The sequence below is a fragment of the Dermacentor silvarum genome, chromosome 3 (genome assembly GCF_013339745.2).
Source record: "Dermacentor silvarum isolate Dsil-2018 chromosome 3, BIME_Dsil_1.4, whole genome shotgun sequence".
In the NCBI taxonomy this organism is placed as follows: Eukaryota; Metazoa; Arthropoda; class Arachnida; order Ixodida; family Ixodidae; genus Dermacentor; species Dermacentor silvarum.
The window spans coordinates 70873027-70895231 of record NC_051156.1 but is presented as its reverse complement, the minus strand read 5'-3'; the positions used below and the strand labels follow the sequence as shown (position 1 = coordinate 70895231).

The window sequence follows — 22205 nt, the reverse complement described above, 5'->3', positions numbered from 1 at the left end:
TAAACACGTTGTTCCCACGTCATGAGTTGTTAGCTGGAATGCACAAAAATGCCGATATTCATTAGGTTAGCCACACGGTTAAAAGCAAACGCAATTGCCTCACTATGAGTATTTATTCCTTATACCTGTACTGCAGAATCTGTGAATCTTGCAAATATTGAGATTTTGAAGCAGGATATATTTAGTAAAATTATGTTTAATCGCATATAATGCACGTATTTCCTGCAAATCAAATTTCATCATTGTATTTCTGGCATAGTGTTGTAGTGAAGTCAAATATAACGAAATTCCCTTTGAAATAATAACACATCCACAATAGCCTGTTAATTAAATCACAATAGCTCTATGTACAGACATAGTTTTTGCTTATTACCGCAAATAAGCCACATTTTATGCGTTTGCTTCAAAAACGCACTTTCATCTTAAGGAGTAGACTACTAGGTGCGCTTTTGCATTGCTGACCTGCTAGATTTTGGCGAAATACTGAAGCGATGTCAACGTCCCCAATAATGATTTGACCATTACATCAATGGATTTGATACCAGTGAGAAGTTTTAAAAAAATGTGTCGTGTAGACGGTTTATTTGCTGCTATCACTGATTTTGGTCATTGAGATTACAGCCCTCCTGGCCTTTTTTTTTTTCTGAGAAAAAAACACGCCAAATATCTCAAGCATAGAACCACGATCAGTGAAACAGACGACCCGGGAGCAAATTCTTGGTATTATGCCTGTTTTAAGTTGTTTTCCGTAATGCAGCTTCACGCCATGAAGCCCAAAAATAGTTTGTATTGAATTACATTTAGTTTCAGAAGTGATGGACTTACGCCTTCCAAAAGTAGTTTCCAGCAGTCATATACTTGGGACAACTCAGAGTATCCCAGATGGCATTCGAGTTTTATGCATGAACAAACCAGTGCACGTGTGGCTGAATACTTTCGCGAACTTATTTCCGGAGGATGCGGCTTGTTAGTTTTCTTTATTTGCTTACTGAGATGCACGCTGTCTCGGAAGCGTGAAATAGCATCCATCATGCTCGCCCAAAAATATGCTGACACCTTAAACGTCGGCCGCAATCAGCTGAATCATTCGCATTGTACCGCGTCTAATAAGCCATTTGGCAGGCAATAGAGCTGTTCTGCCGTCTTTAGCATAATAGCAGAACCTGAGGCCGTATTATAGAACAATTTTTTGATGCAATTCGCATTCTTTGCCAACTCAGGCATTCTGACCCTATCTATCTATCTATCTATCTATCTATCTATCTATCTATCTATCTATCTATCTATCTATCTATCTATCTATCTATCTATCTATCTATCTATCTTTCTATCTATCTATCTATCTATCTATCTATCTATCTATCTATCTATCTATCTATTATCTATCTATCTATCTATCTATCTATGAAGTCTCTTACGCGAGAACAGCAGCCTGAGTGTTATTCCAGTTGAGGCGACTGGGTATGTAATCATCGTCGTGATGCCATGGTGGTCATTCCAGCTTCGTCATCTGACTCTTGTCATGCTGTCGTCGTCGTGCCAACTACGTCAGCCTAGGGGTCTGAAGTTCTCGATTATGTTGAGCCACTACGTAAGTGCTCGTGGTCGCGACGCCATTGTCGCGACGCCATCTTTGTCAACACGTTGTGTCATATAGTCGTCGTCACGCGCTCGTTGTGCTACCCGTCGTGGTCATTTATGGTCGCCATTCTAACTTAGTCATATGGCTTTCCTCAAGCCATCGTCATCACTCCATAGTTGTCACACAGTCATCGTCATACTATTGTACCCATTACGTTGCCGTGACACTGTACTTCGACCATCCTCATCAGTTTTTAAACATCAACCTATTGTCGTCATTATACTGCCTACATCGTTCCATTGACGTCATTGCGTCTTCGTCAGTATATTGTCCTTTCTAATCAATAATTCATGATTATGCCGCCACTGTGATGCCATCGTCTCCATCGCGTTGTCGTCAAGCAGTCGCTATTATGCACGCAATCATTGGCGGATTTGGCTCGCGAGTACCACATCAATGTCGATATGGCGGACAGTTTATATCGTTATAGACAAAACAAAAAAAAAAGGCTCGGAATGACCATTACAGATGGTAAATAAACGTGCCTTCGGCAATACGTTGTGCCGCTTCACTGCTTGAAAGCGAATCGCATTACCGCCGACAGACATCGTGAGACGGGTTCTACCGTATTCTTTTCATGCTATTCCTTTCTGATTGTGGGTCTTTCTGGGTGACCGAGGGGTATATTTAGCCTAATTAATCACAGTCGCTCTAGTTGTGCGACCACCCACAATGATTTGCTACGGCGGCCAATATTTCATGTGCGTTTTCGACCTCGATGTTTTTTTGCGATATCAGATAGCTGTCGACCCCGTAAATAATTACAGTGTCGTGCCAAAGTGCTTTGAGTGCTTGAATATCACAAATTTAAACATCTGTTATAGATGTTTACGCCTAACGTTTTAACAGTGAAGCTCTCTAAGCCAGCCGTAATTGGTGGGTGTGATACGAAATTATGATCATCAGCATTGGCTCAAGCGTTGTCGTCTTCTTCCGCAGTTTAAGCCAGCCGTAATTTGTGCGCGCGGCACGGAACTGCAGCATCGTAGCAATGGTAACCAGGCGAGGCCACACAGACACGGCTCCGTCGAGCTTCCACCAGCTGCGCGCTGCTGCACATTCGCCGTGACGTCATCCTGGCGCGTCTGTGCTCGCGCCCGAGAGAAATAAGCAAATAAAACAAGATGAACGTTTTTGGCAAGGCAGGATTCGAGCGCGGGTACCCACGGTTCGAAGGCGAGCGTCATAACCACTGCGCTATACATCCACGCTTGCAGAACGTGCATTTATGGGAACCAGCTAGATGGTTGCACTGTACCGACGATTGCAACACAACTTCCTTTGGGAGAGAGAAAGAAAAAATAAGACAGATAGAGAAAGAGAAATAATGAGAGAGAGAAAGAGAGCGCGGGAAATAAAGAAAGAGAGAGATAACCTAGCTACAACGAAGAGGCGCAATCAATCGGCCAGCTTCGCTGTGTCTTGAGGTTTGCGCGGCCTAGTGCAAGCTTTCGCTTTTTTTTCGTTGCATCGCTCTTTTCATGGTCCTTTACTTGTTCTCGAGCTTTTTTGTTAACTTACAAGTTTCTCGCCTTATGTTAGCACCGGTAGACTGCAATTATTGTACAGTTGTCTTTTAAACGACAGTGGTAAGCTCTGAGTGAGGATTTGGTAATGCCTGCCGTATCAACTCGAACTCACTTCTGTCCTTCTGTAAACTTCCTTCTGATTATCGAGGTCCCCTGTGGCTAATCGACCTACATAAACACACTTCTGCACATACTCTAGAGGCAGATTGTTGATCATGAGTTTCTGATCCTTTGCCAGGCTGTTAACATTACCTTGGTGTCCTGCAAATTAATCTTGAACCATACTCTTACACTTTCGCGGTTATGATCACCAATCATTTGTTGCATTCACTCCAAGTGTTGCAGAACCGCAGTCTCATTTGCAAACGGAATGTTGTTGAGATAATTGCCATGGATACTCACTCCTACGCCCTCCCAGTCTAATAGCTTGAACACTTATTCTAAGCGTGCCGTGAATAGCTTTATCTATAAAAAGCTGAAAACGGCGCAAGAATGATGACACGCACAAGAAGAAACACACACCAAAGGCGTGCTGACTGACAACTGATGGTTGATTGCAGTGGAGTTCTTATTTTATATTGCTCCATCGCAACAAACCTTCAATTGTGAGTCAACGCCTGTGGTGCGTGTTTCTTCTTCCACTTTTCACTCTTAGTCTAATACTTAACCGACTAGCCCAGCGTTGCACATTTCTGCTGTGCATAACTATAGAGAGATTGTTTCTCCTTACCTGAATTTTTTCGTTATAGGTGATTTCCTACTTTTTTTATGGAGTAGAAAGGTAGCTGTGGAACCTTTCTAGATATCTCCCGATATATTCCTATGTAACTCCTGCAGTGTTAGATAACTTATGCCGCAATGACTGCTTGTAAATCTACTGAACCAATGCATTTTTATAATCAGTGAAAGCCAGACAAATACGGCTCCGTTTGAAGTACTTGCAAGAAACAATTGTGTTTTTTTAGATAGCTGTAGCATTTGAGCTGCGCAGTTTTATACTGAGTGAGGCGTTTTCCTGTGACCAAGTTCATCATTTGCTCTATGCAAAAGATCACAAAGCAGAAGTAGCGTTCCTCTCAAACACCACAGAATGTTACGCGTTAAACAGCTTTCTAAGCGCGTGCTTTCAAATATTCTCACACTTCTGAGTATAGCTTTTTCCGGTTATAATTTTCCACAGCCTCAGCACTGAAACAAAGTTATACGAGACTACCTGTATAAAAGATTTCGAGAATGTTGTAGCAGTTTCTGTAGTGAAAGATGCTTTGTAATGAGACTACATAAAATTCTTATCGAATCAGAATTTTGTCGCCGATTCATGGCACACTACAAGAGGACAATATGACTGCCATTTTAATGCACTATTTCTTTTGCTGCCTGTGTAAAATATATTCTTGTTTTGTTTGGCAAAGTAAACACTGATTGCGTGCATGTTCGATAGATACTGTAGGTTCACGGTGACATTTATTTGCAGAGCTGCCTGAATAGGTGAGAAGCAATGAACGTACTGCAGCTATATCTGGATGCATACCAATGATAACTCAGACATGAATGGCTGTAAATCTCCATAATGACGTCCACACATTACGAAACCATTCTTCTGATAATACTGACTTAACATTGGAGAAGCATTATTGACCTAGCTCTCAGTATCTGGTCAATGCTGTGTAGTGGAAGCGTTTTCAGGAAACAGGAATGCTCTTGCGAACTACCTGCATGCCTGTATTTTTTTCTGTGGCTAACGATCTCCCAGCGTCTCCCTGAGAGTTTTTTAACAGCGGAGCTGTTTAAGCCAGCCGTAATTTGTGGTGCGTATCAGGAAACTACCAAGACAGAAAATAAAATAAACTTTATTACCCTGGCAGAATTTGAACCCGCGTACCCACGGTCCCAAGGCGAGCATCGTAACCAGTTACGCTATGCAGGCACGCTTGCAGAGCATGCGTTTATGCGAACCAGACGACGCTCGAACCAGTTCGAGCGTCGTCGTCTTCGCCCACAGCTGCCGCGTTCGTACGCTCATGCTCTGCGAGGTGAAGAGGTTGTGCGCGCTATAACAGCGAGAGAGAGAGAGAAACGCATTCGCCGAGTGGGTCTCCTGGAACGGGGTCGGCATTGGAATGCGGTGTCAGTGTTGCAAGCTGCGATATGCAACACGCAGCGACGACCGCAAGTCCGAGACGCGCGAAATGAAATTATCATCATAATGAGTAATAAGATGAAAAGTTCGCGCGCACTTCCGGAAAATGCTGGGCTACGATCACCCTGCTTCGCTGTTTCAAGCGTTGTGTGGCCGAGTGCAAGATTTTTCTTTTCTTTACATTCAGAATTGACGGTTTCAGCGGTGTTTCTACGCGAGTACGGTCGTACGCACTTCTGCTGGCGCATTTTGTTGCCTATTGTTGTGTCACGTGAAGATAGCCGAACAGAAGCACGCTGAACAGCTAAATGCATGCATACCTCGCGTCAGCGACCATTCTGTGTGTATTGCGGTGCAGCGTGCCTGAGTCGGCGCAGGCAGCGCATATAAGCGTGCTCATCACAGTTGCAAGAACTGCGGCATCTGCAGTTCTTGCAACCAATGATGTGCTTTCACAGCAACAAAACCAATTTCATTCAAGGTCCCTCGACGCGATACTCTGACAACGTCTTCTTCTCGAAAATAGAGCAATTGTGCAATTGTGCCTTGGTTTTTTGCCACTTCCGTACATCTGAGATGACAGGAAGCAGGGCGTTCTCGCAGCAGCCGGGCAACCGCATGTATCGAAGACTCGGGTGACGCGTTTAATTGGGCTAATGGGGCCGTTCTTATATGCTCTACAGAGCTCATGTACTGTTGTTGTTATTATTTGATTTGAAAGCATGTAAGCGCCTGACAAGATATCGCAATAAAAGAGAAAGCGAGGAGTAGGCTGGTTTTTGTAAGAACAGCGTAAAAAACGCAGCGTATAATCAACGCAAGAGGCGTTCTTATACGCGTGACCCCGTGGTGCAATAAATTAGGTTGTCGAGTGGCAGTGGGAAGGCGCAGCTTGCTGTCATTGGCTATTGTCTCATCTAAATGGCGGTAATGTTGTCAATACGCCAGAGAGGCTGCCGCTGAGAAAAAAACAAGAAAATCAAGGAACGAATACGGGAATCGAACCCGGGACCGCAAAGTGCCTAGTTAGAGATGCTACTCCTACGCCACCGGCGTAGCTTGCACGAGCGTTTTATTGCGATAGCAATTATATGGACACTCCAAAGCAGGTTTCTGCCGTCGGCGTCGCCGTCGCCGTGAGGTTCCGTATGACGTCAATGGAGATGTAATGGTCGCCGCGCGCCGCCGAACGCTCTATGTGCGAGTGAAATGGCGCGAGGGAATGCGCGCTTTCACGGGGAGTGAACCCACGGCGAACAACCGCGCGTTCTGCGCCGTGCTCCCTTAAGGGCTGCAGAAGTATGCGTCTCTTTCCTCTTTTACAATCACCATATATGTAGAGCAAACGCGCCTTCTTCCGACGCGCGAAAGAGCGTGGGGGGGAGGGGGGAGGGGGGAGGGAAGGGAGGCGACGTGTAGCTGCGGCACCAAGTGCCTATTAGGGGCGAAGTTCCTTAGGGTGTGGGTCGTTCCCTCCTCTGTAGTAGTAGTAGTAGTAGTAGTATGTAGCCACCTCTACTTTATGAATTGCTCAATAGATGGCGCTGTGTGTCCGTATATGTATGTATACGCATATATACATATGTATATGTATGTGTATAGTATAACCGGAAGCCGACTTCCGCTTCCGTTTCCACTTCCGCTTCCACTTTTTGTTCCACTTCCGGTTCCGCTTCCAGTTCCGCTTCCAGTTCCGGAAGCCAACTTCCGGCTTCTGGAGAACGCTTCCGGCGTTTTTCTCTCTCGTTCGTAGCTAGGTGCGCTGCGGTGCACAAGGGCGTTCGTTCCCGACGCGCGTTCTCTTTCTCTCGTTCCCGACGCGCGCTCTCTTTCTTTCTTGTCCGTAGCTAGGCGCGCTGCGGTGCACAAGGGCGTTCGTTCCCGACGCGCGCTCTCTTTATCTCTCGTCCGTAGCTGTGGTTTACCCGAATGATCCCCCGGAGCTTCACCCACTCATCAGCATTCACCCCGTGGATATGCTGTGATTTTTTTTATATCAGAGGCTCCGGCAACAGTCACCAACGCCGCACGCATTCTGTGCGAACGCGGGGAAAACGCCGACGGCGTCGACATCAGTTCTGCGTGTTGCCGGTGCTGCTGCATGTCCAAGTTTATACAGCTGATAACGCTAGTATCATTACTCCGTATAGCTCTCTACAAATTTGCTATCGCAATTGATGCTTCGCCTTTCAGGTGAAACTGCGACAACTTTTTTACACGTGTGTTTTATAGTGTTACGGGGAGCCTCAAAATTGTTAGGGCCATCGCTGCTGCTTTAACGCGATAGCGTTTAGGGCCCCGTGTCGCAGAAAATCCGGCGTCGGCGTCGGCATTGGCGCCCGCCGCCGTGAAAATTTTCCCCAACCATGTAGGCCCTCCAAATATATTTTACCACTAAAGTTTCTCACAATTTGTCTTGCATACTTTACAAAGTTAATCCTCGGAATTTTGAGAGTGACCGCCGACAAACAATTGTCATGAAACAAAAGACCAACTGCGCATGCATTTTTGTGCTAAATCATCTCAATCTGAAATAATAAAGGTGCAAACAACAAAAGAAGGCCGGTCCATGAAAGAGGCCGCGTTTCTACCAGAAAGCGCACCTTCGTGCATAGCGTTCACCGCCAGCGTTTCCCGCTAAACATTACGGTTACATAAGCTGCAGTTGCCGGGAAGTGGGAGAAAAAGTCAAGGATCTTTGAATGCTGTCGCGTTCCACTCTTAAAGGCGAAGCTTAAGCGTCCTCCAATTTTTTTCTGGATTTCGGCATTTTGAAGCGCGATTCTTGTGCGCTTTTCATGCAGAGGGTTCAGGCCTTTTGTGCTATAACGTTTTTACTGCTCGAGCCACTTCGAAACGGCTCCTTTGGTAGAAAGGCAACGCTTATCGAACGCGCTAGCGCTGAATACCGTCGGAGTGCGCTACTGATCATAGTTTCTACGGTGTGTTTGCGCAGGATTTCATCTAAAACATTAGACAACAAAAAGAATATGTGGTACGATAAGCACCCCTGTAGGTAATCTAACCACTGCACTTTGAATGTTGCCCGAAGCTTCGCGGTGTTGGAGTACTCAAAGACGTTGACTGTACATGCTTAACAAACTAACGTGCGTGCTCGACTAATATACAGAACTTCACAAAAAACTTTTTAAATGTTGCTCCTCTTGCTTTATTTATTGCATCGCGTTGTCAAGCACTGATGCTGAAAAAATATCACACGCACTTTTTCGCACGTTTTGGGAACGCGTCAGTAGAAACTTGTGTCATCCTAAAAAATTTGTTTGAAATGAATATTACTTGCGATCTCACCGCCTAAATTTTTTATGCTGTAATATGTGCTGTAATGTAAATAACTGAAACGTTAGTTACCGAACTGCAGTTAAATATTCCATTATGCATTTTAATTTATGGTGCAAATAATATCCACTGTTTAAAGTAGACCATCCCAAACAGTATACTTTGGCTTTATTCCACCGGCGACCTAAAGATATATATATATATCACCCATACGAACGCCTATTTTAATTTAAGTGTATCGAAGTTTTCAGAAGTAGTGGAATCTCACCTACGGAATAGCTGACGCTCAGATGCTTCCAGAAGGTCCTCTGTTTAGAAGTACTCAGTAAAGTGTAGATCAAACTCGCGTTATATAGCTGTACGAACATACTACACGTGAACAGGAAAATTATTGTGAACGCTTTCGCGGAGGATACAGCTCGTCAGCATTTCATTTTTTAGCGATAATAAAGGTTATTTTTGAACTTGTATTTATTATGTTTGCTTTGTTACACAGTAATGCACGAGGTGGCCGCCGTGATTGATTTACGCGAGCGCATTGTACTGTGTCCGCTGCGCAGCACTTTCACCTGACAGTGGTATCTACGTCTAATAACACAATTGTATCTGTCGGTATGTAGCAACAGCGAGCATCGATAAGCAGACCTGGTTGTAACCTCAACTTGGGCATTCAACTTTGGAGTTTAGCTGTGTCTGCAACCAACGCCAATAAACAGTGACGATTTGGCCATAAGTTTTGACAATATTTTGGCTGCACATGTGTCAACTTTCTTATAATGCCCGTAGAGGCTGATGGCCTCGCGTCCCCGCCGATAGTCACTCATTTGTCGCATTGCTTGTACACATGAATAGTTTGATCAAATCTGCTTTTCGGTATGCGACAGTTGACATTGCGTTTGATTCACGAAATCTATCGGCTGCATTATTTAGCTCTACAGCGGATGATATCATGTCAGTCATGCAGCGATATGTTTAGCGAATCATTACGGCTTGTCAGCCTCTTATTAGGTCATGCACGGTACAATGTTACATTCGTGTTGCATTTCTATATTTATGCGACAACCAGGTGCCGGTATAACACTCATTGCAACGCCAGAGATGGCACAGTTGCTAGAACTGGTGATACCACGGATGCTGCAACCACAACGTTGTCTGAAAAATGTGAACAAAAGTGACGAAATAGAAGTGGCCCAAGTTATTAGCATAAAGAGTTAGAACTGAAGTTTTTTTTCAAAACGTGCAGCGAAATTCATCAAAATTAAATGGATTCGCCACACAAGGCTTTCATTGACCGGTTCAGCGTGTTTGCATCTACACACGCCGAAAGTATAATTTGAGTCAACGAAGAAAATAGTATGTTAAACGACATATTGATTCCATATTGTAAATAAACAGGAAAATGCGAAATGTGTTTGCGTGATGACGTTTGGTGTGGACAACACTACTCCTGCGTGTAGTGTGTGAAAAGTGCACAACCGCGTATTGGACGTGTATAAAAAGTAGCTCATTGTACGATATCATAATCACCTGCCACCTACCTCTCCCTGTATCTCCCACTTCCCCTAACTCCAGTGAGGAGTAGCAGGCTAGAGACACGATCTCGAGGCCGACCTCTCCTCCCTTCTCTTCATTAAAATGTACTCCTCCTCCTCCAATATGATGTTATGCCACGTGGCAAACCAAGCGAAAAAAATCTCCTTCTAGTATCACCTGGCCCGATTTACTTAAATAATTATTATCGTTTCTAATGCAGTCAATCAATTCTTTATTTTTATGTCTGCTATCATTACCTGTTCACAGGTAATGAAGCCATGTCTTCTTGTCTTCTCATGTGCCGCTAATCCATAAATGCTCGTTACATGTCTCTTTTACCCTATGGTATTTTATGACTCGCCTAATTAGCCTGCCTACGCCTCCGTATTTCCTTGCCCCAGTCATTTTGTTGCGCCCCTTCCATACAAAATTGTCCAAAACAGGTGGTTGCTCCAAATCTCGTATATGCGTTTCGGCCAATTTGCACATGCTAATAGTTTCTTTATTCAGTTCCGCTTGAATTTCCATCCATATTTCGTGTTTGCGATCTCCCGGCATATTTATGTAACAAATTTCACCGTCCCTGTTCTTATTCTTTGTGCGTCTTTTCTTATGTTCTTGTGCTCTAATTTTGTGGCTTTACTGGTGTGTCGCTGTATTCAGTACTTAATATTCCTTCATCATTGTCTAGGGCCGGCCTAAGTAGCCTACAGCGCTTGCCGCGAATCGACGTCTAACCGCTGTTGTCACACTATCGTTAACATGTATCACGTCACGCACAAAAGCGCTTTCGCGGCCTGCTGGCTGCACTTCTAGATTGATGAATTTGGCCGTAAAGTTCATTGCCTTAGCTAGAGTCGAAATTCCCCTGTTTACTGCAAGCATTGCCATTTGAATTGCAAACACCTGCCTTTCAACCTCTCTCACCGTACACACAGCGATTTATACTTCCTTTGAAACATCCCGCACCGCCGTGGAGTTTAACCTCCCCGTCCCAACGTGGGAGTGGCCCACCGGTGTCACCCCTAACGGGGGTCGAGCGTCGCCTCCGGATAATAATAAAGTTCTTTGCCTGCCTGCCTGACCTCGATCACCCCTTTAACTTTTTGATTCGCGATCCCTCTTCCCCGTTCTTGCAGACATCAATCACTCCAAGCATTCTCGGCACTAGGTGACGGCCCTCTATTCTGTCCCATACGTGGTCCTTGGCTTTTTCTATTAGTTCCCTGACTGGCTTCCCCAGAAGCGCGCTTAAAGCTTCTCTGCCTTATTAAATTATCTCTGTCTCTGATTTCGTTTCCGCAGAAGGTGATTCATATCCTTAGAGTGATCGTGCAAATCCCTTGACGACCGAGCCTAATGGCATATTCTCACTGAGAAAGCCATAGAAGCAGCGCGGAAGACATTACCAAAGTACATTCCATGGCGTTGTTTCGGACATATGTCGTAGACTGTCGGAATGGCCCTAAGCCGGTGCTTCGTCGTTTACCGGATGCGTGTACTTCAAGGGCGATTGCTTGGAAGAAAAGTGCGAGTACTACGGTATCGTGAAAGTGGCATCCTAATTGTCAGACGAGGAATCGTTCATGTGAACTGTTTGGCAGAAAAACAAGCAGAAATCTCAAACTTCGTGCTTTGTATAGCTGTATGCTGTGGCCATATTCAACGAAAACACACCTTACCACCACAGGAAAGCCAACAGCGATATGCGTGGATAAAATGCTCAATAATTTTTTCCCTAGAAGTCCCCAAGGCATCAGCGTACTATACGATGCGGGTTCTGACTTGGATAACGCCGTTGATAAATAGGAAGAATCATCGACTGACGGAAAACATACCAGGGCATCTATGATGTTCTAATGCACTATTTACAGCGCAACTAAAATTCTAATGAAATCAATGGAAGAAATTGGACGTTTTCTGTCTGTTCAGCTCTTAGCACGATGTCGCATCATGCGATTGATAGCGGTCCAGCCAAAGTTTTCACCGGTACTTTCAAGACTATAGTAAAAAAAAAACGACCCTCGTTCCAAGAACTGAAAACGCATTTCGCAGGAACGTACTTTCTCTCATTTCTGCCGTCATTGTTTATCTGACTAATATTATGTCATTGTTTGTCTAATTGTTTAGGTCATTGTTTGTCTAATTATTTCTCTTATGTTTTAGCCTGTCCTGTGATTACACTGCTAACACAACATGGAATAAAATGGAAGTTGATTCAAGACTAAATCTACATTGACAATGATGTGTTATTTCTCGCCTCACAGAATGCAACTAAATTACGATGAAAACTTTTTTATTGCTTAGACATAAATGAGAACACTGTAGTTAATATTTATTAGAAGCTAGTGTTGAAAACAAGAGGCCACGTGCGAAATAATACTTTGATAAATGCTTAAACATTCGTTTTGCATACTCTTCTGAAGTTGGATCAGCGCAGAAAGATTATTGCAGGCAATTGCGCTGTGGTACATTTCTCAACTTTGTTCCGTAAAGCTTTAGTACAATGCCATATTCATCTTTATCATTACGTTTTATACAAGAAGTCATGAGTGAAATATTGATGGCCATTCAATTTTCTGTGCAATTTAATTTATTTTGAAGGAATAGACATCCCCCAAGTCCTGATAAAATGTATACGGGTATGCAGATATATTGCACATATTTCTACTCAATGGCACTTTTCAGGTGTAAATATATTGTGACGGAAGCAAGATGTAGGCGAAGGATATATTTACAGAATACATACAAACAAGGCTACGGCAAGAGACGTCTGATCCGGCACACGTGCAAGCGTCTTCATCGTCCTCTTCGTCGCTCTGCCAAGCATTGCGTTCCTCCATGTATAGATCGCTCCGTAACATCACTGTCTGGTGGTGGAAGCGCCGTCCTGGCACTTGCTATGAAGGCGAGGAGCTAGAAGCAGTATCGCTTCAGACGGGAAACATGAACATGAATTCGTAGCAATGAGGCCGAAGAAGCAGGTTCCAGGAGTAATTGACGTCACCGAGTTGACGAAGAACCTTGTAGGGCCCGGTGTAACGTGAGAGGAGCTTTTTTGAACGGCCAATGCGGCGTCATGGCGACCATAGGAAGACCGCAGAGCCAGGTGTTACGTGCACGCTTCTGTGTCGGCTGTCGTAACGGGACTTTTGGGCTGCTTGCAAAGCAGCAAGTCGGTCGTGGGCAGGTTGACGAGCTGCGACGGCACTGGCGTAATCAGCAGGCGAGTGAGGAGCCGAAGGAAGGCGAGTCTCGAAGGGCAATGCAGGATGTTGGCCAAACAGTAGATAAAACGGTATATATATATATATATATATATATATATATATATATTATGTAAGTATACCCAGCGGCTGCACCAAAGTGTGACGGACGCGAGATGGAGGCGAAGCAAATATTTACTGAATATATACAAAGACGGCTAGGGCAAGAGATGTCTGATCCGGCACACGTGCAAGCGTCTTCACCGTCGTCTTCGTCGCTCTGCCAAGCATCGCCTTCATCCTTGTATGGATCGCTCCGCAACAATATGCCTTCGTTTAGGGACATCGTGGCTTACCTATTGACATCGTGGTCGCCTATAGAAAATGATTAGCCATTGGGTAATGCATAAATAAAATACGAAATGATCTTTTCTGAACTGTTTCAAGTTAGAGCAATGATTAAACATGTCTCATTCACTGCATATTCATATTGATTTATCTATTTGATTCATCTATTCATCTACTAAACTGAGAAGCACTTTAGTCTTCGACAGTGACAAATTTCGATTTGTGGCCCCTTCAACCCTGCTTTCGAAAGGGGAAATTTTTATGTTATAGAACCAATGCCGCATTTTCACAGGTATATTCAAAATAAAGGCTGTCATTCTGTCCATAGTCATAGTGTCGAATGTAAATGACAGATGATAACTGTGTGTTTCAGAATTGGGTGCAAAGGCGATATTTTTACCTGATTATTTGTCGTGCTTGCGCAGGTATGACAAGCTTAACAGCATGTGAGGTGACTCAGATCACGACGAATTTTTTGCTGAGTCATCATCACTCTGAAACAACAATTCACAGTCATTTTTTGCAATTCACCATGTTTATTTGCAAGTCACCCTTCTTATCGTTCTCCAAACTCGAACCGTAGCTCAACACTTTTTTTGCTGTGTCACTCTCACTTGAACCCTCAAATCTCATGCATTTTTTGCAAGTCACTTCAACACTCCATTACCCCTTGATTCACTCTTAATTCACACTTGATTTATTATTGATTCACCCTATCACTGCTTGCTTCATCTTCCTTCACTCTATCATCTCGGTTTTACTGCCATCACACTCGGTCTGCTCTATTACACCAAATTTCCAATTTTTTTACTCTTGGTTCGCCATATCACCATTTGATTGCCCTTCATTCACTCTTAATTCACTGTCATTCTCTGCCCATTAACTTAGCTCACTCTATCTCGTCATTACATTCCGTTTGACTCCGATCAACCAACTAAACCCTTATCGTGAGGTCATCAGGGGACCCTGATCCTGAGAAGGAGATTTACAGAAGAAATAAATTTGGTTGGAGTGCACACGGCAGTCACTGCAAAATCCCGACTGGGAGCTTACCACTGTCGTTGAAAAGAAAAGTGTGCAATGATTGCATTCTACCGGTGCTAAAATATGGGGCAGAAACGCGGAGGTTAACAAAGAACCTCGAGAACAAGTTCAGGACCGCACAAAGAGCGTTGGAAAGGAAAATGTTAGGCGGAACTTTAAGAGACAGGAACACAGTGGCGTGAATCAGAGAGAAAACGGTGATAGCAGATATTCTAATTGACAATAGGAGAAAAAATGGAGCTGGGTAGGTCATGTTATGTGTAGGATGGATAACCGGTGGACAATTAAAGTTACAGAATGGATACCAAGAAAAAATGGACCTGGGCAGGCCATGTTATGCGTAGGATGGATAACCGGTGGACCATTAGAGTTACAGAATGGATACCAGTAGAAGGGAAGCGCAGTCGAGGACGGCAGAAAACGAGTTGGGGTGATGAAGTTAGGAAATTTGCAGGGCGCAAGTTGGAATCAGCTAGCGCAAGACAGGGGCAATTGGAGATCGCAGGGACAGGCCTTCGTCCTGCAGTGGAGATAAATATAGGCTGATAATGATGGTGATACCCATTATCACTTCAGTTCACTTGCTTAATCATTCTCCCACCCTTAATCGCGGTTTTGTGCGCATCATCGCCTCTCATCCTAAAAGGGCCACTTCGTGTCGATGACGCAGTTTTGAAACGGCCTTGAAACGCGGGCCTCACTTCCGCTTTAATAATTCCCGAACGACAGTTTTCAAAAATGCTCAGGCACCGGCCCCAGCCAAGGGTTTTCTTCATGACCGATAAAACAGAAAAAAAGCTCTCGTCTTCCTTTCTCGACCACTGCAAATTTATGTGCACTATTGGCCTGAATATTCAATCGAGACATACAAGACGCCCACCTCAGGAATTAGAGACTCTCTGCCATCGGCTACGACTTAAAGTGGCGTACACAAACAGCCACCTCTATCTCCTTGGTCGAACTACACGCCCCTGCTGAGACAACAAAACATATATTGACGCGGAATAAGTGAGATTACGTGAGATTTGAGGGTCCAAGTGAGATTGACTCAGCAAAAAAAGGTGCTTAGTCCTGGTCCGAGTCTGGAGAATCATAGGAAGGGTGACTTACCAAAAACATGACGATTGCAAAAGTGACAGTAAATTGTGGTTTCATACTGATTATGAATCAGCAAAAAAGTGGTCGTCGTGTGATTGAGTTAGCGGGGCTCGGACATTCGCATTCAAGACGTCTTAGTTGTAGCATAAGATCCTCTAGTAATTTTGTTGCGACAGCAATTCTATGGACACTCCAGACTCATTTCTGTCGTCGCCGTCGCTGTGAGGTTCTGTATAAAGCCCAAGGGCGATAAAATCGTCGCCGCGCGCCGTATGCTGTATGTGCGAGTGAAATCGTGCGAGGGTGAGCCGGCGATCGCGGCTCAATCTCGCGCACGCAAGGTAGTGACGCAGGAATGAAGCACGTGGTCTTGCAGTCGCGCTCAACGCTCCGGAGAGAGAGAGAGTAGGGATGCGGGCGGGGTGGGTTCTACTCCCGGTGGACCGAGCAGCCGCGCGCGCCGGCCGGGGCCACAAAGCTACGGGGGTAGGGAAGGGAGGAGTGAACATGTTCTAAACGGTACGCGCCCGCCTGGGCAGCGGTATCTTCAAAGCCATCTGCAGCGGGGACAGAGTCCGCCTCGTCTGTGTTTTTGCGGCTTAGTGCACGTTTATGCAAACGGCAGCACGAGGTCGCTCGCTGCTGCAGCTGCGCTTACTCACTCCAGTGTTTTGAGAGCGAGTTTCCGTGGTCATCGAGTGAGATGCCTTAATGTTTGTTTGTGCGCGCTTTACACCATGCTTGTTAATTTAGTTAGTATGCCTATGTTTACAAGTTGAACACGGCCGATAAAACTAATATACTGACTTCGTATAGCTGTCCACTAATTTGCTATCGCAATCAATACTTCTCTTTTCGGGCGAAACTGCGACTTTTTTTTTATTTCGCTCAACGCAGTTCCATCAACGTATTGCGAAAAGTATTCTAAGTTTTTCCGGCAGAGTGGTGAAGCTTGCACGGGGTTTGCACGTACGACCCGCCCTCTGTTGCATACTACGCAGCAGGTTTGCACGACATTCCTCTCGGCACGACCACAAGGAAACTTTATTTTGTAGTGACTAATGTAAATTCATGCGATTATTTGTCATTATTATAAAGGGTTGGTGCCATGTAATGAACGAACCAAACCAACTAACTCTATTCCGAGTGGTATCTTTTAGCGGTAAGGCGCTTCGCGAATGTGTTGAATTGCAGGTACGGCATTTTTCTTCGTTTTTTATACCTAGCGTAGTTTTCGTTTATTGCCGCTTGCTTTGTTTCAATTCTTTCACCTCTTTTCTGGGTCCCTGCTCACTCGAGATATTCCGGCTACGAGGATGCGCATAAAGTTGCCCGATGATTAATAAACCGGGTCGTACTCTCCTTGGAACCGCGGACCACCCGATGGCAGAGGTAGTGCTTTCTAGAGCGAACTTACCAACCTATATAAAGAGAACAGGCGAATATACACTATACTACACAGCAACCTTACAAGAGCGCAGGCCACTATTTTCCTCTGAATCCAAACTAACACTCTCACCACTCCTCATCGCTTAGCGATCTTAGCAGATGGGGAGGTTGACCCAATATGAAAAAACCGCGATAAAAATGCCATAGCAAACCAAAGCCACATCCTCTAGGAATGCGATGGCCTTCCCCCACACAGCGAGCTTCTGCCAGCTTCCTCAGAAACGACATGGGGCACCCTAATACGGTTTTCCTATAATACGGTATTTCTGCTGCCTCCCCCTTCACCTCACTAGGGCGGATGAAGTTGTGCTTAGGAGGCTGCGGGCCGGGGTGGTCATTACACTTTCTAAAATCTCAACCTGGAGCTGGTCGCATTCACCACTGGGTGCTACGTGTCCATACTGCTCCGTTCCAGTGATGGAAGCAGATACGTACCACCTAATATGGACATGTCCAGGCTTAAAATCGGAGTGCTCACGTCTCCTACTGCAAGCCGACTTCCGCTACAGTGTCACAGCCAGCAATTACTACTGGATACATGCTAACAGATTCCACAAAATACTGCTTGAGTTCATACGCAACACAGAACTCACACCACACATATAATAGACATTTACAAATCAAGCATTATGCCTTAAGGGCAAGTCTTTATCGCAATAAAAAAATACGGTCCCTCGAAGAAAAGCTACAAAAAGGAATTATTGCCTAGGCGAAAAAGGTCGCCGCAGACAATCGGCCATCTACAAAGCCCTGACATTTCTCTTAATAAAGTTGTCTCCTCCTCCTTCCCCTCAGTGCTGATTGACGGAGAAGCTTTCAGGGCTTGGCAATCGTCAGACATGGCGTCCCGGTGAATCATAGCCGGCTTATTTCCTGCTGGGTCGGGCATTATCTGGGCGGTATGTTTGTCGATGTGCGGTAAGTTTGTCGAAGTGGCTTGTGTAATGCTTGTATGCTGGCAAAGCATACGCATCACCCTTCCGCGAAAAAATATTGATTCCTACAAAAAACCTGTTTACATAATGACGACTCACAGGTAACAAGCACTCCCATGTGTTACTAGAAGGGTTAACTATATTTACGAATTCTTTTAGTTGATTCATTTTCCCTAACTTAACCGCTTAATATGTACAACTGGGATCGGCCCGTTCTCGGCCCATCCACTAGAATGGGTATGCCCCACTGATAAACGTGCTTGAATCTTGCTTGACACGCGTCGCCCTTTTTTTAATTTTTGCGTACAGCTGTCACCGCCATTCTTGCCTCTAAAAGCATCCTACACAGCCTTCATCCTTGTGAAATTGCAGCCTAAACGTCTCCTACTGCGCATAAGCCTGATTTTGACTTTGTTTTGCGGCAAGGCTTGTAAACGATGCAGTGCATCAATGTAAATATTACATGGTAATAAAGTTGTAACATTCGCGGTACACAAAGACAAACGTTGCATGAGAATGCTCCTTCCACAGAATGAGCGTAAACAAAATTGTATGCATTGCCACTATTTCGCAAGCCTGTAATCACACGGTTTACTTAGACTTCGCTACACATAGCTTTCTAGATGTGCGTTGGATCGGCATAGTTCTGGACCCTTCAATGTTTGCAAAAACCAGCAATTCAGTTTCGGATTTTTGTGACGGTCAACGGGAGCGCACATCAAAAGAACTAGAGGCGTGAGCCCGTAACAAGCTACCGCTCTAATAAATGTGACAATAGATATCTTTATGTTAGCAAACGCAAGAACCTTGCGTTACGCATGCATAGGAAAGCAGCTTGGGTGTCGCAAAAGCAAAGTATCATTGGGCATTTGGTCCCCCAAACCAGTTGCGTCCCCTAATCTAAAGCTCTCTAATATGCCTAGAAAATGTTTCGCAGTAGGACACGTACCGTGGCCCCGATCGCATGAACAGGGTGTAGGTGCCGTCGATTATGGTGTCACCACATTCTCCTCAGTTCACGTTTCAGTTTCCTACGACAGCAGTGTTTATTATGTCTTCGCAGATGCACTAGTTTTCTAGCATCCAACAGTTTGCTTTAATTGTGCACTAATTGCAAAAGCAGTCTTTTGCACCCAGTAAAGTCTGAGTTGAGGGAAAAGATTATGGCAAATATATTTTTGAGCACCCCACAGAGCCATATTTAGGAATGTGCATACTTTAGGTTCCAACATAAAGTAACAGACATCTACCACACTACACCAATGCTGATATTGCCCTTGAAGCAGATGCCTTCTAGTTGCAAACTGTGATTCAGCAGCCGCCTGGTCGCGATTTTTTCCGTGAATACAATGGTGCCGGATGCGCCTATACACTAAATAACATCACGGCATCACTATTGCTAAACGTACGTGCTTCGTTCATAGTGTTTCACTTTGCAATTACACAATGCACAAAAAATCAGAGTGAGCTTCCCCGTGCAATATAAGCATTAAAATCTGCTATGAAGAGGAATGAATGAACACATACTTCCGCTAGAACGAATAAATATACGAGCATGCACTTCCTGCTATTTAAGCTCTAGTTTAAAGCTGTAAAGCTGAGACAACAAAACAGTCAGAGATGGTGCCGTTTATCACATCTATTGCTAAAAATCTCGACTCCGACACAGGAAGTCGCTCTCTTATATGGACGAAGTGATTCCGCTCCCACCTGACATATTCTGTTACAGCATACTTTGTATGACATTCTGGTATTGACGATGTAATTTTTTGTGCATTTGAAAGACGATGAGTACGCATGATTGCGAAATCTGGTTGTGTCTGTAAAATCATCATCACCATCATTTATTTTCCCTTAAGGACCCCTGTCGGGGTATTACATAAGGGGGGGGGGGGGGTTTACAGAAGGTGAGAATAGGAATAAAGACATGGTTACAATTTCCTACAGCCTGTGGGTTTCGTTTGAGAACACAACTAAAACGAAAAGGAAGACAATAAAAAGGGAAAAACTTCGCGGCACACCGATTACAATGCAAAGTCCCATTGTGCAACGGCAATCGCGAAAGAAGCAAAACGCAGTACAGTCATTATAAAGTTAGAGTTTGAGGTAATCAGTAAGCAGCTGTTTAAAGATAATGTGGTTACGCTCGCTGACGGCTCTATCTGGTAATTTGTTCCACTCTGCGATAGCTCTAGGCAAAAACGATTGATTAAAGGAAGATCTTGAACTATGAAAGCGCTGTATGCTGCAAGAGTTCGAAAGGCGACGCGATGTTTGAAATACCGTTTGAATGTCTGTCACGAAAAAGCGCATAATCTAAGGGCGCGCCGTGTGTCACTCAAGCCACCAAGGAACAAGCCGCCCCCGTGGCAGCTTCGACAGAGGGAGAGAGCTCATACGCCTCAGACAGCCGACGTTATTAGCGGAGTCTATAAACAAAAACAACATATGCGAAGGCGACGGTAACGAGAGAGAGAGTGCATCGAAACACCCTCTCACCTGGCGAGCAGAGAGAGAGAGGAAAGCAACGCGGCTTGAGCCTACGGATGAGTCACCACCCTCCTCGATGGCGCTCTGATGGAGGCGGTCGAAAACTCGAGAAACGTCTAGAATATTCCCAGGCTTTGTTCCCGCTTCGGGATGACAACTCCGACCGAAGGCTCCAGAAGCGCCGTGCAGGAGTTGGAAGGGGGACCAGACCGCGCCGGTGAAGACAGGTGACGTAAAAGGCTTGGCCGTCTGCGGAATGGGGTTCCCCGGCAAGTTAACCGATGTGTTCATCAAGCGTCTGCATTTCGGGAAGAAGTTCCTTCTTCGACACTTGCTTCGAGCTACGCCGAGATCATCCGACTCAAGACCAGCACGGGTGAATACGATTGGAGACTTTGTCTTCATACTCATTTTGTACTTTAGGTGTCTGACTCTTAGTGCTCGTCGTTAATTTTTTTCCGGGGTTTTGTTAATACCCATCTGAATTGTATTGCAATGTGTCTAGCCGAAATGTGGACGCGTGTATGTAACTGCCTTGTTTGAAGAATATCTTTTGTTGTGTTTTGACAACTCTGGGTTCTGACTCGGTCTTTGGACCACAACCGGCGTTCGCTGGTGCACTAGACGGCCTCTTATTAGATTTTCTTGCTTCCGTGGGCTCATTTTTGGAAGCTGATAAGTCGGCTTTAGAATTTGGCCCGGCGTCGGCGCCTCGTTAATGGGGTGTGTGACAATATTTATTGTGTGACAATATTTTTTCCGTTCTCTGGCTCCTCTTTTTTGATCTTGGAGAGATTGGTGCCTTCCTGCGCTTCCAAAAATTGGTCTGCCAATTCAGGCATTGATTATTGTGGTTTGTTGGCGCAAGGGCCAGATGTGGCCAAAGAGCGCCAAGACGATGGTAATGGCTTGTTAGTGATATATGAATAGTCAATTACATGAACAGATGTGGCATGACTGTAAAGGGGCCTAAAAACAGTCGCTGTAAAGTGCGTAAAATCTATACGTAATAAGATTATGGCAATCACTAATGATATGTACTATAGACATGAACAGTGCATTGCAAAAGAGTGATAAGACACAAAATATTACAGACGTAAGAATTGGCCAGAAGCACAAGTGCCTAAAACAGAGCCCTTGAAACACAAGGGCCTGGAGACATGTGCTATAAAGAACTATAACAGCAACATCCCCTGAAGAGAGGATGCGCTACGAACTTATTGGCCTAATAACATGTAGCACAACATCATTCAAGAATGCGATGACTGCTTTGGTGTTAAAGAGCGGTTCTTTACCAAGGAACATAGCGGGATGTAGAGGGAGACAGTAGCGATATGCTAGAGGAAAGTGTTTCTTTCTCTTTTGGCTTCCCGACACTCCAGGAGGACGTGGAGGACGGTGAGCCTCTCGCCACATCTACCACAGGTTGGAGGATCATGACCATTCAATAGAAAATTGTGGGTGCCGTACGTGTGTGCTATTCTGAGACGACAG

The 22205-nt window shown here is 44.8% G+C and overlaps 1 long non-coding RNA gene across 1 annotated transcript in view; it reads right to left on the bottom strand.

Moving 5' to 3' along the window:
- The window catches only part of LOC125943816 (uncharacterized), a 101175-nt gene extending 92207 nt beyond the window's left edge, over positions 1-8968 (bottom strand). Inside the window, exon 1 of the long non-coding RNA XR_007465915.1 lies at positions 8877-8968. This is a non-coding gene — a long non-coding RNA (uncharacterized LOC125943816). The remainder of the gene's footprint in view (positions 1-8876) is intronic.
- Between the last annotated feature and the right edge of the window lie 13237 nt (positions 8969-22205).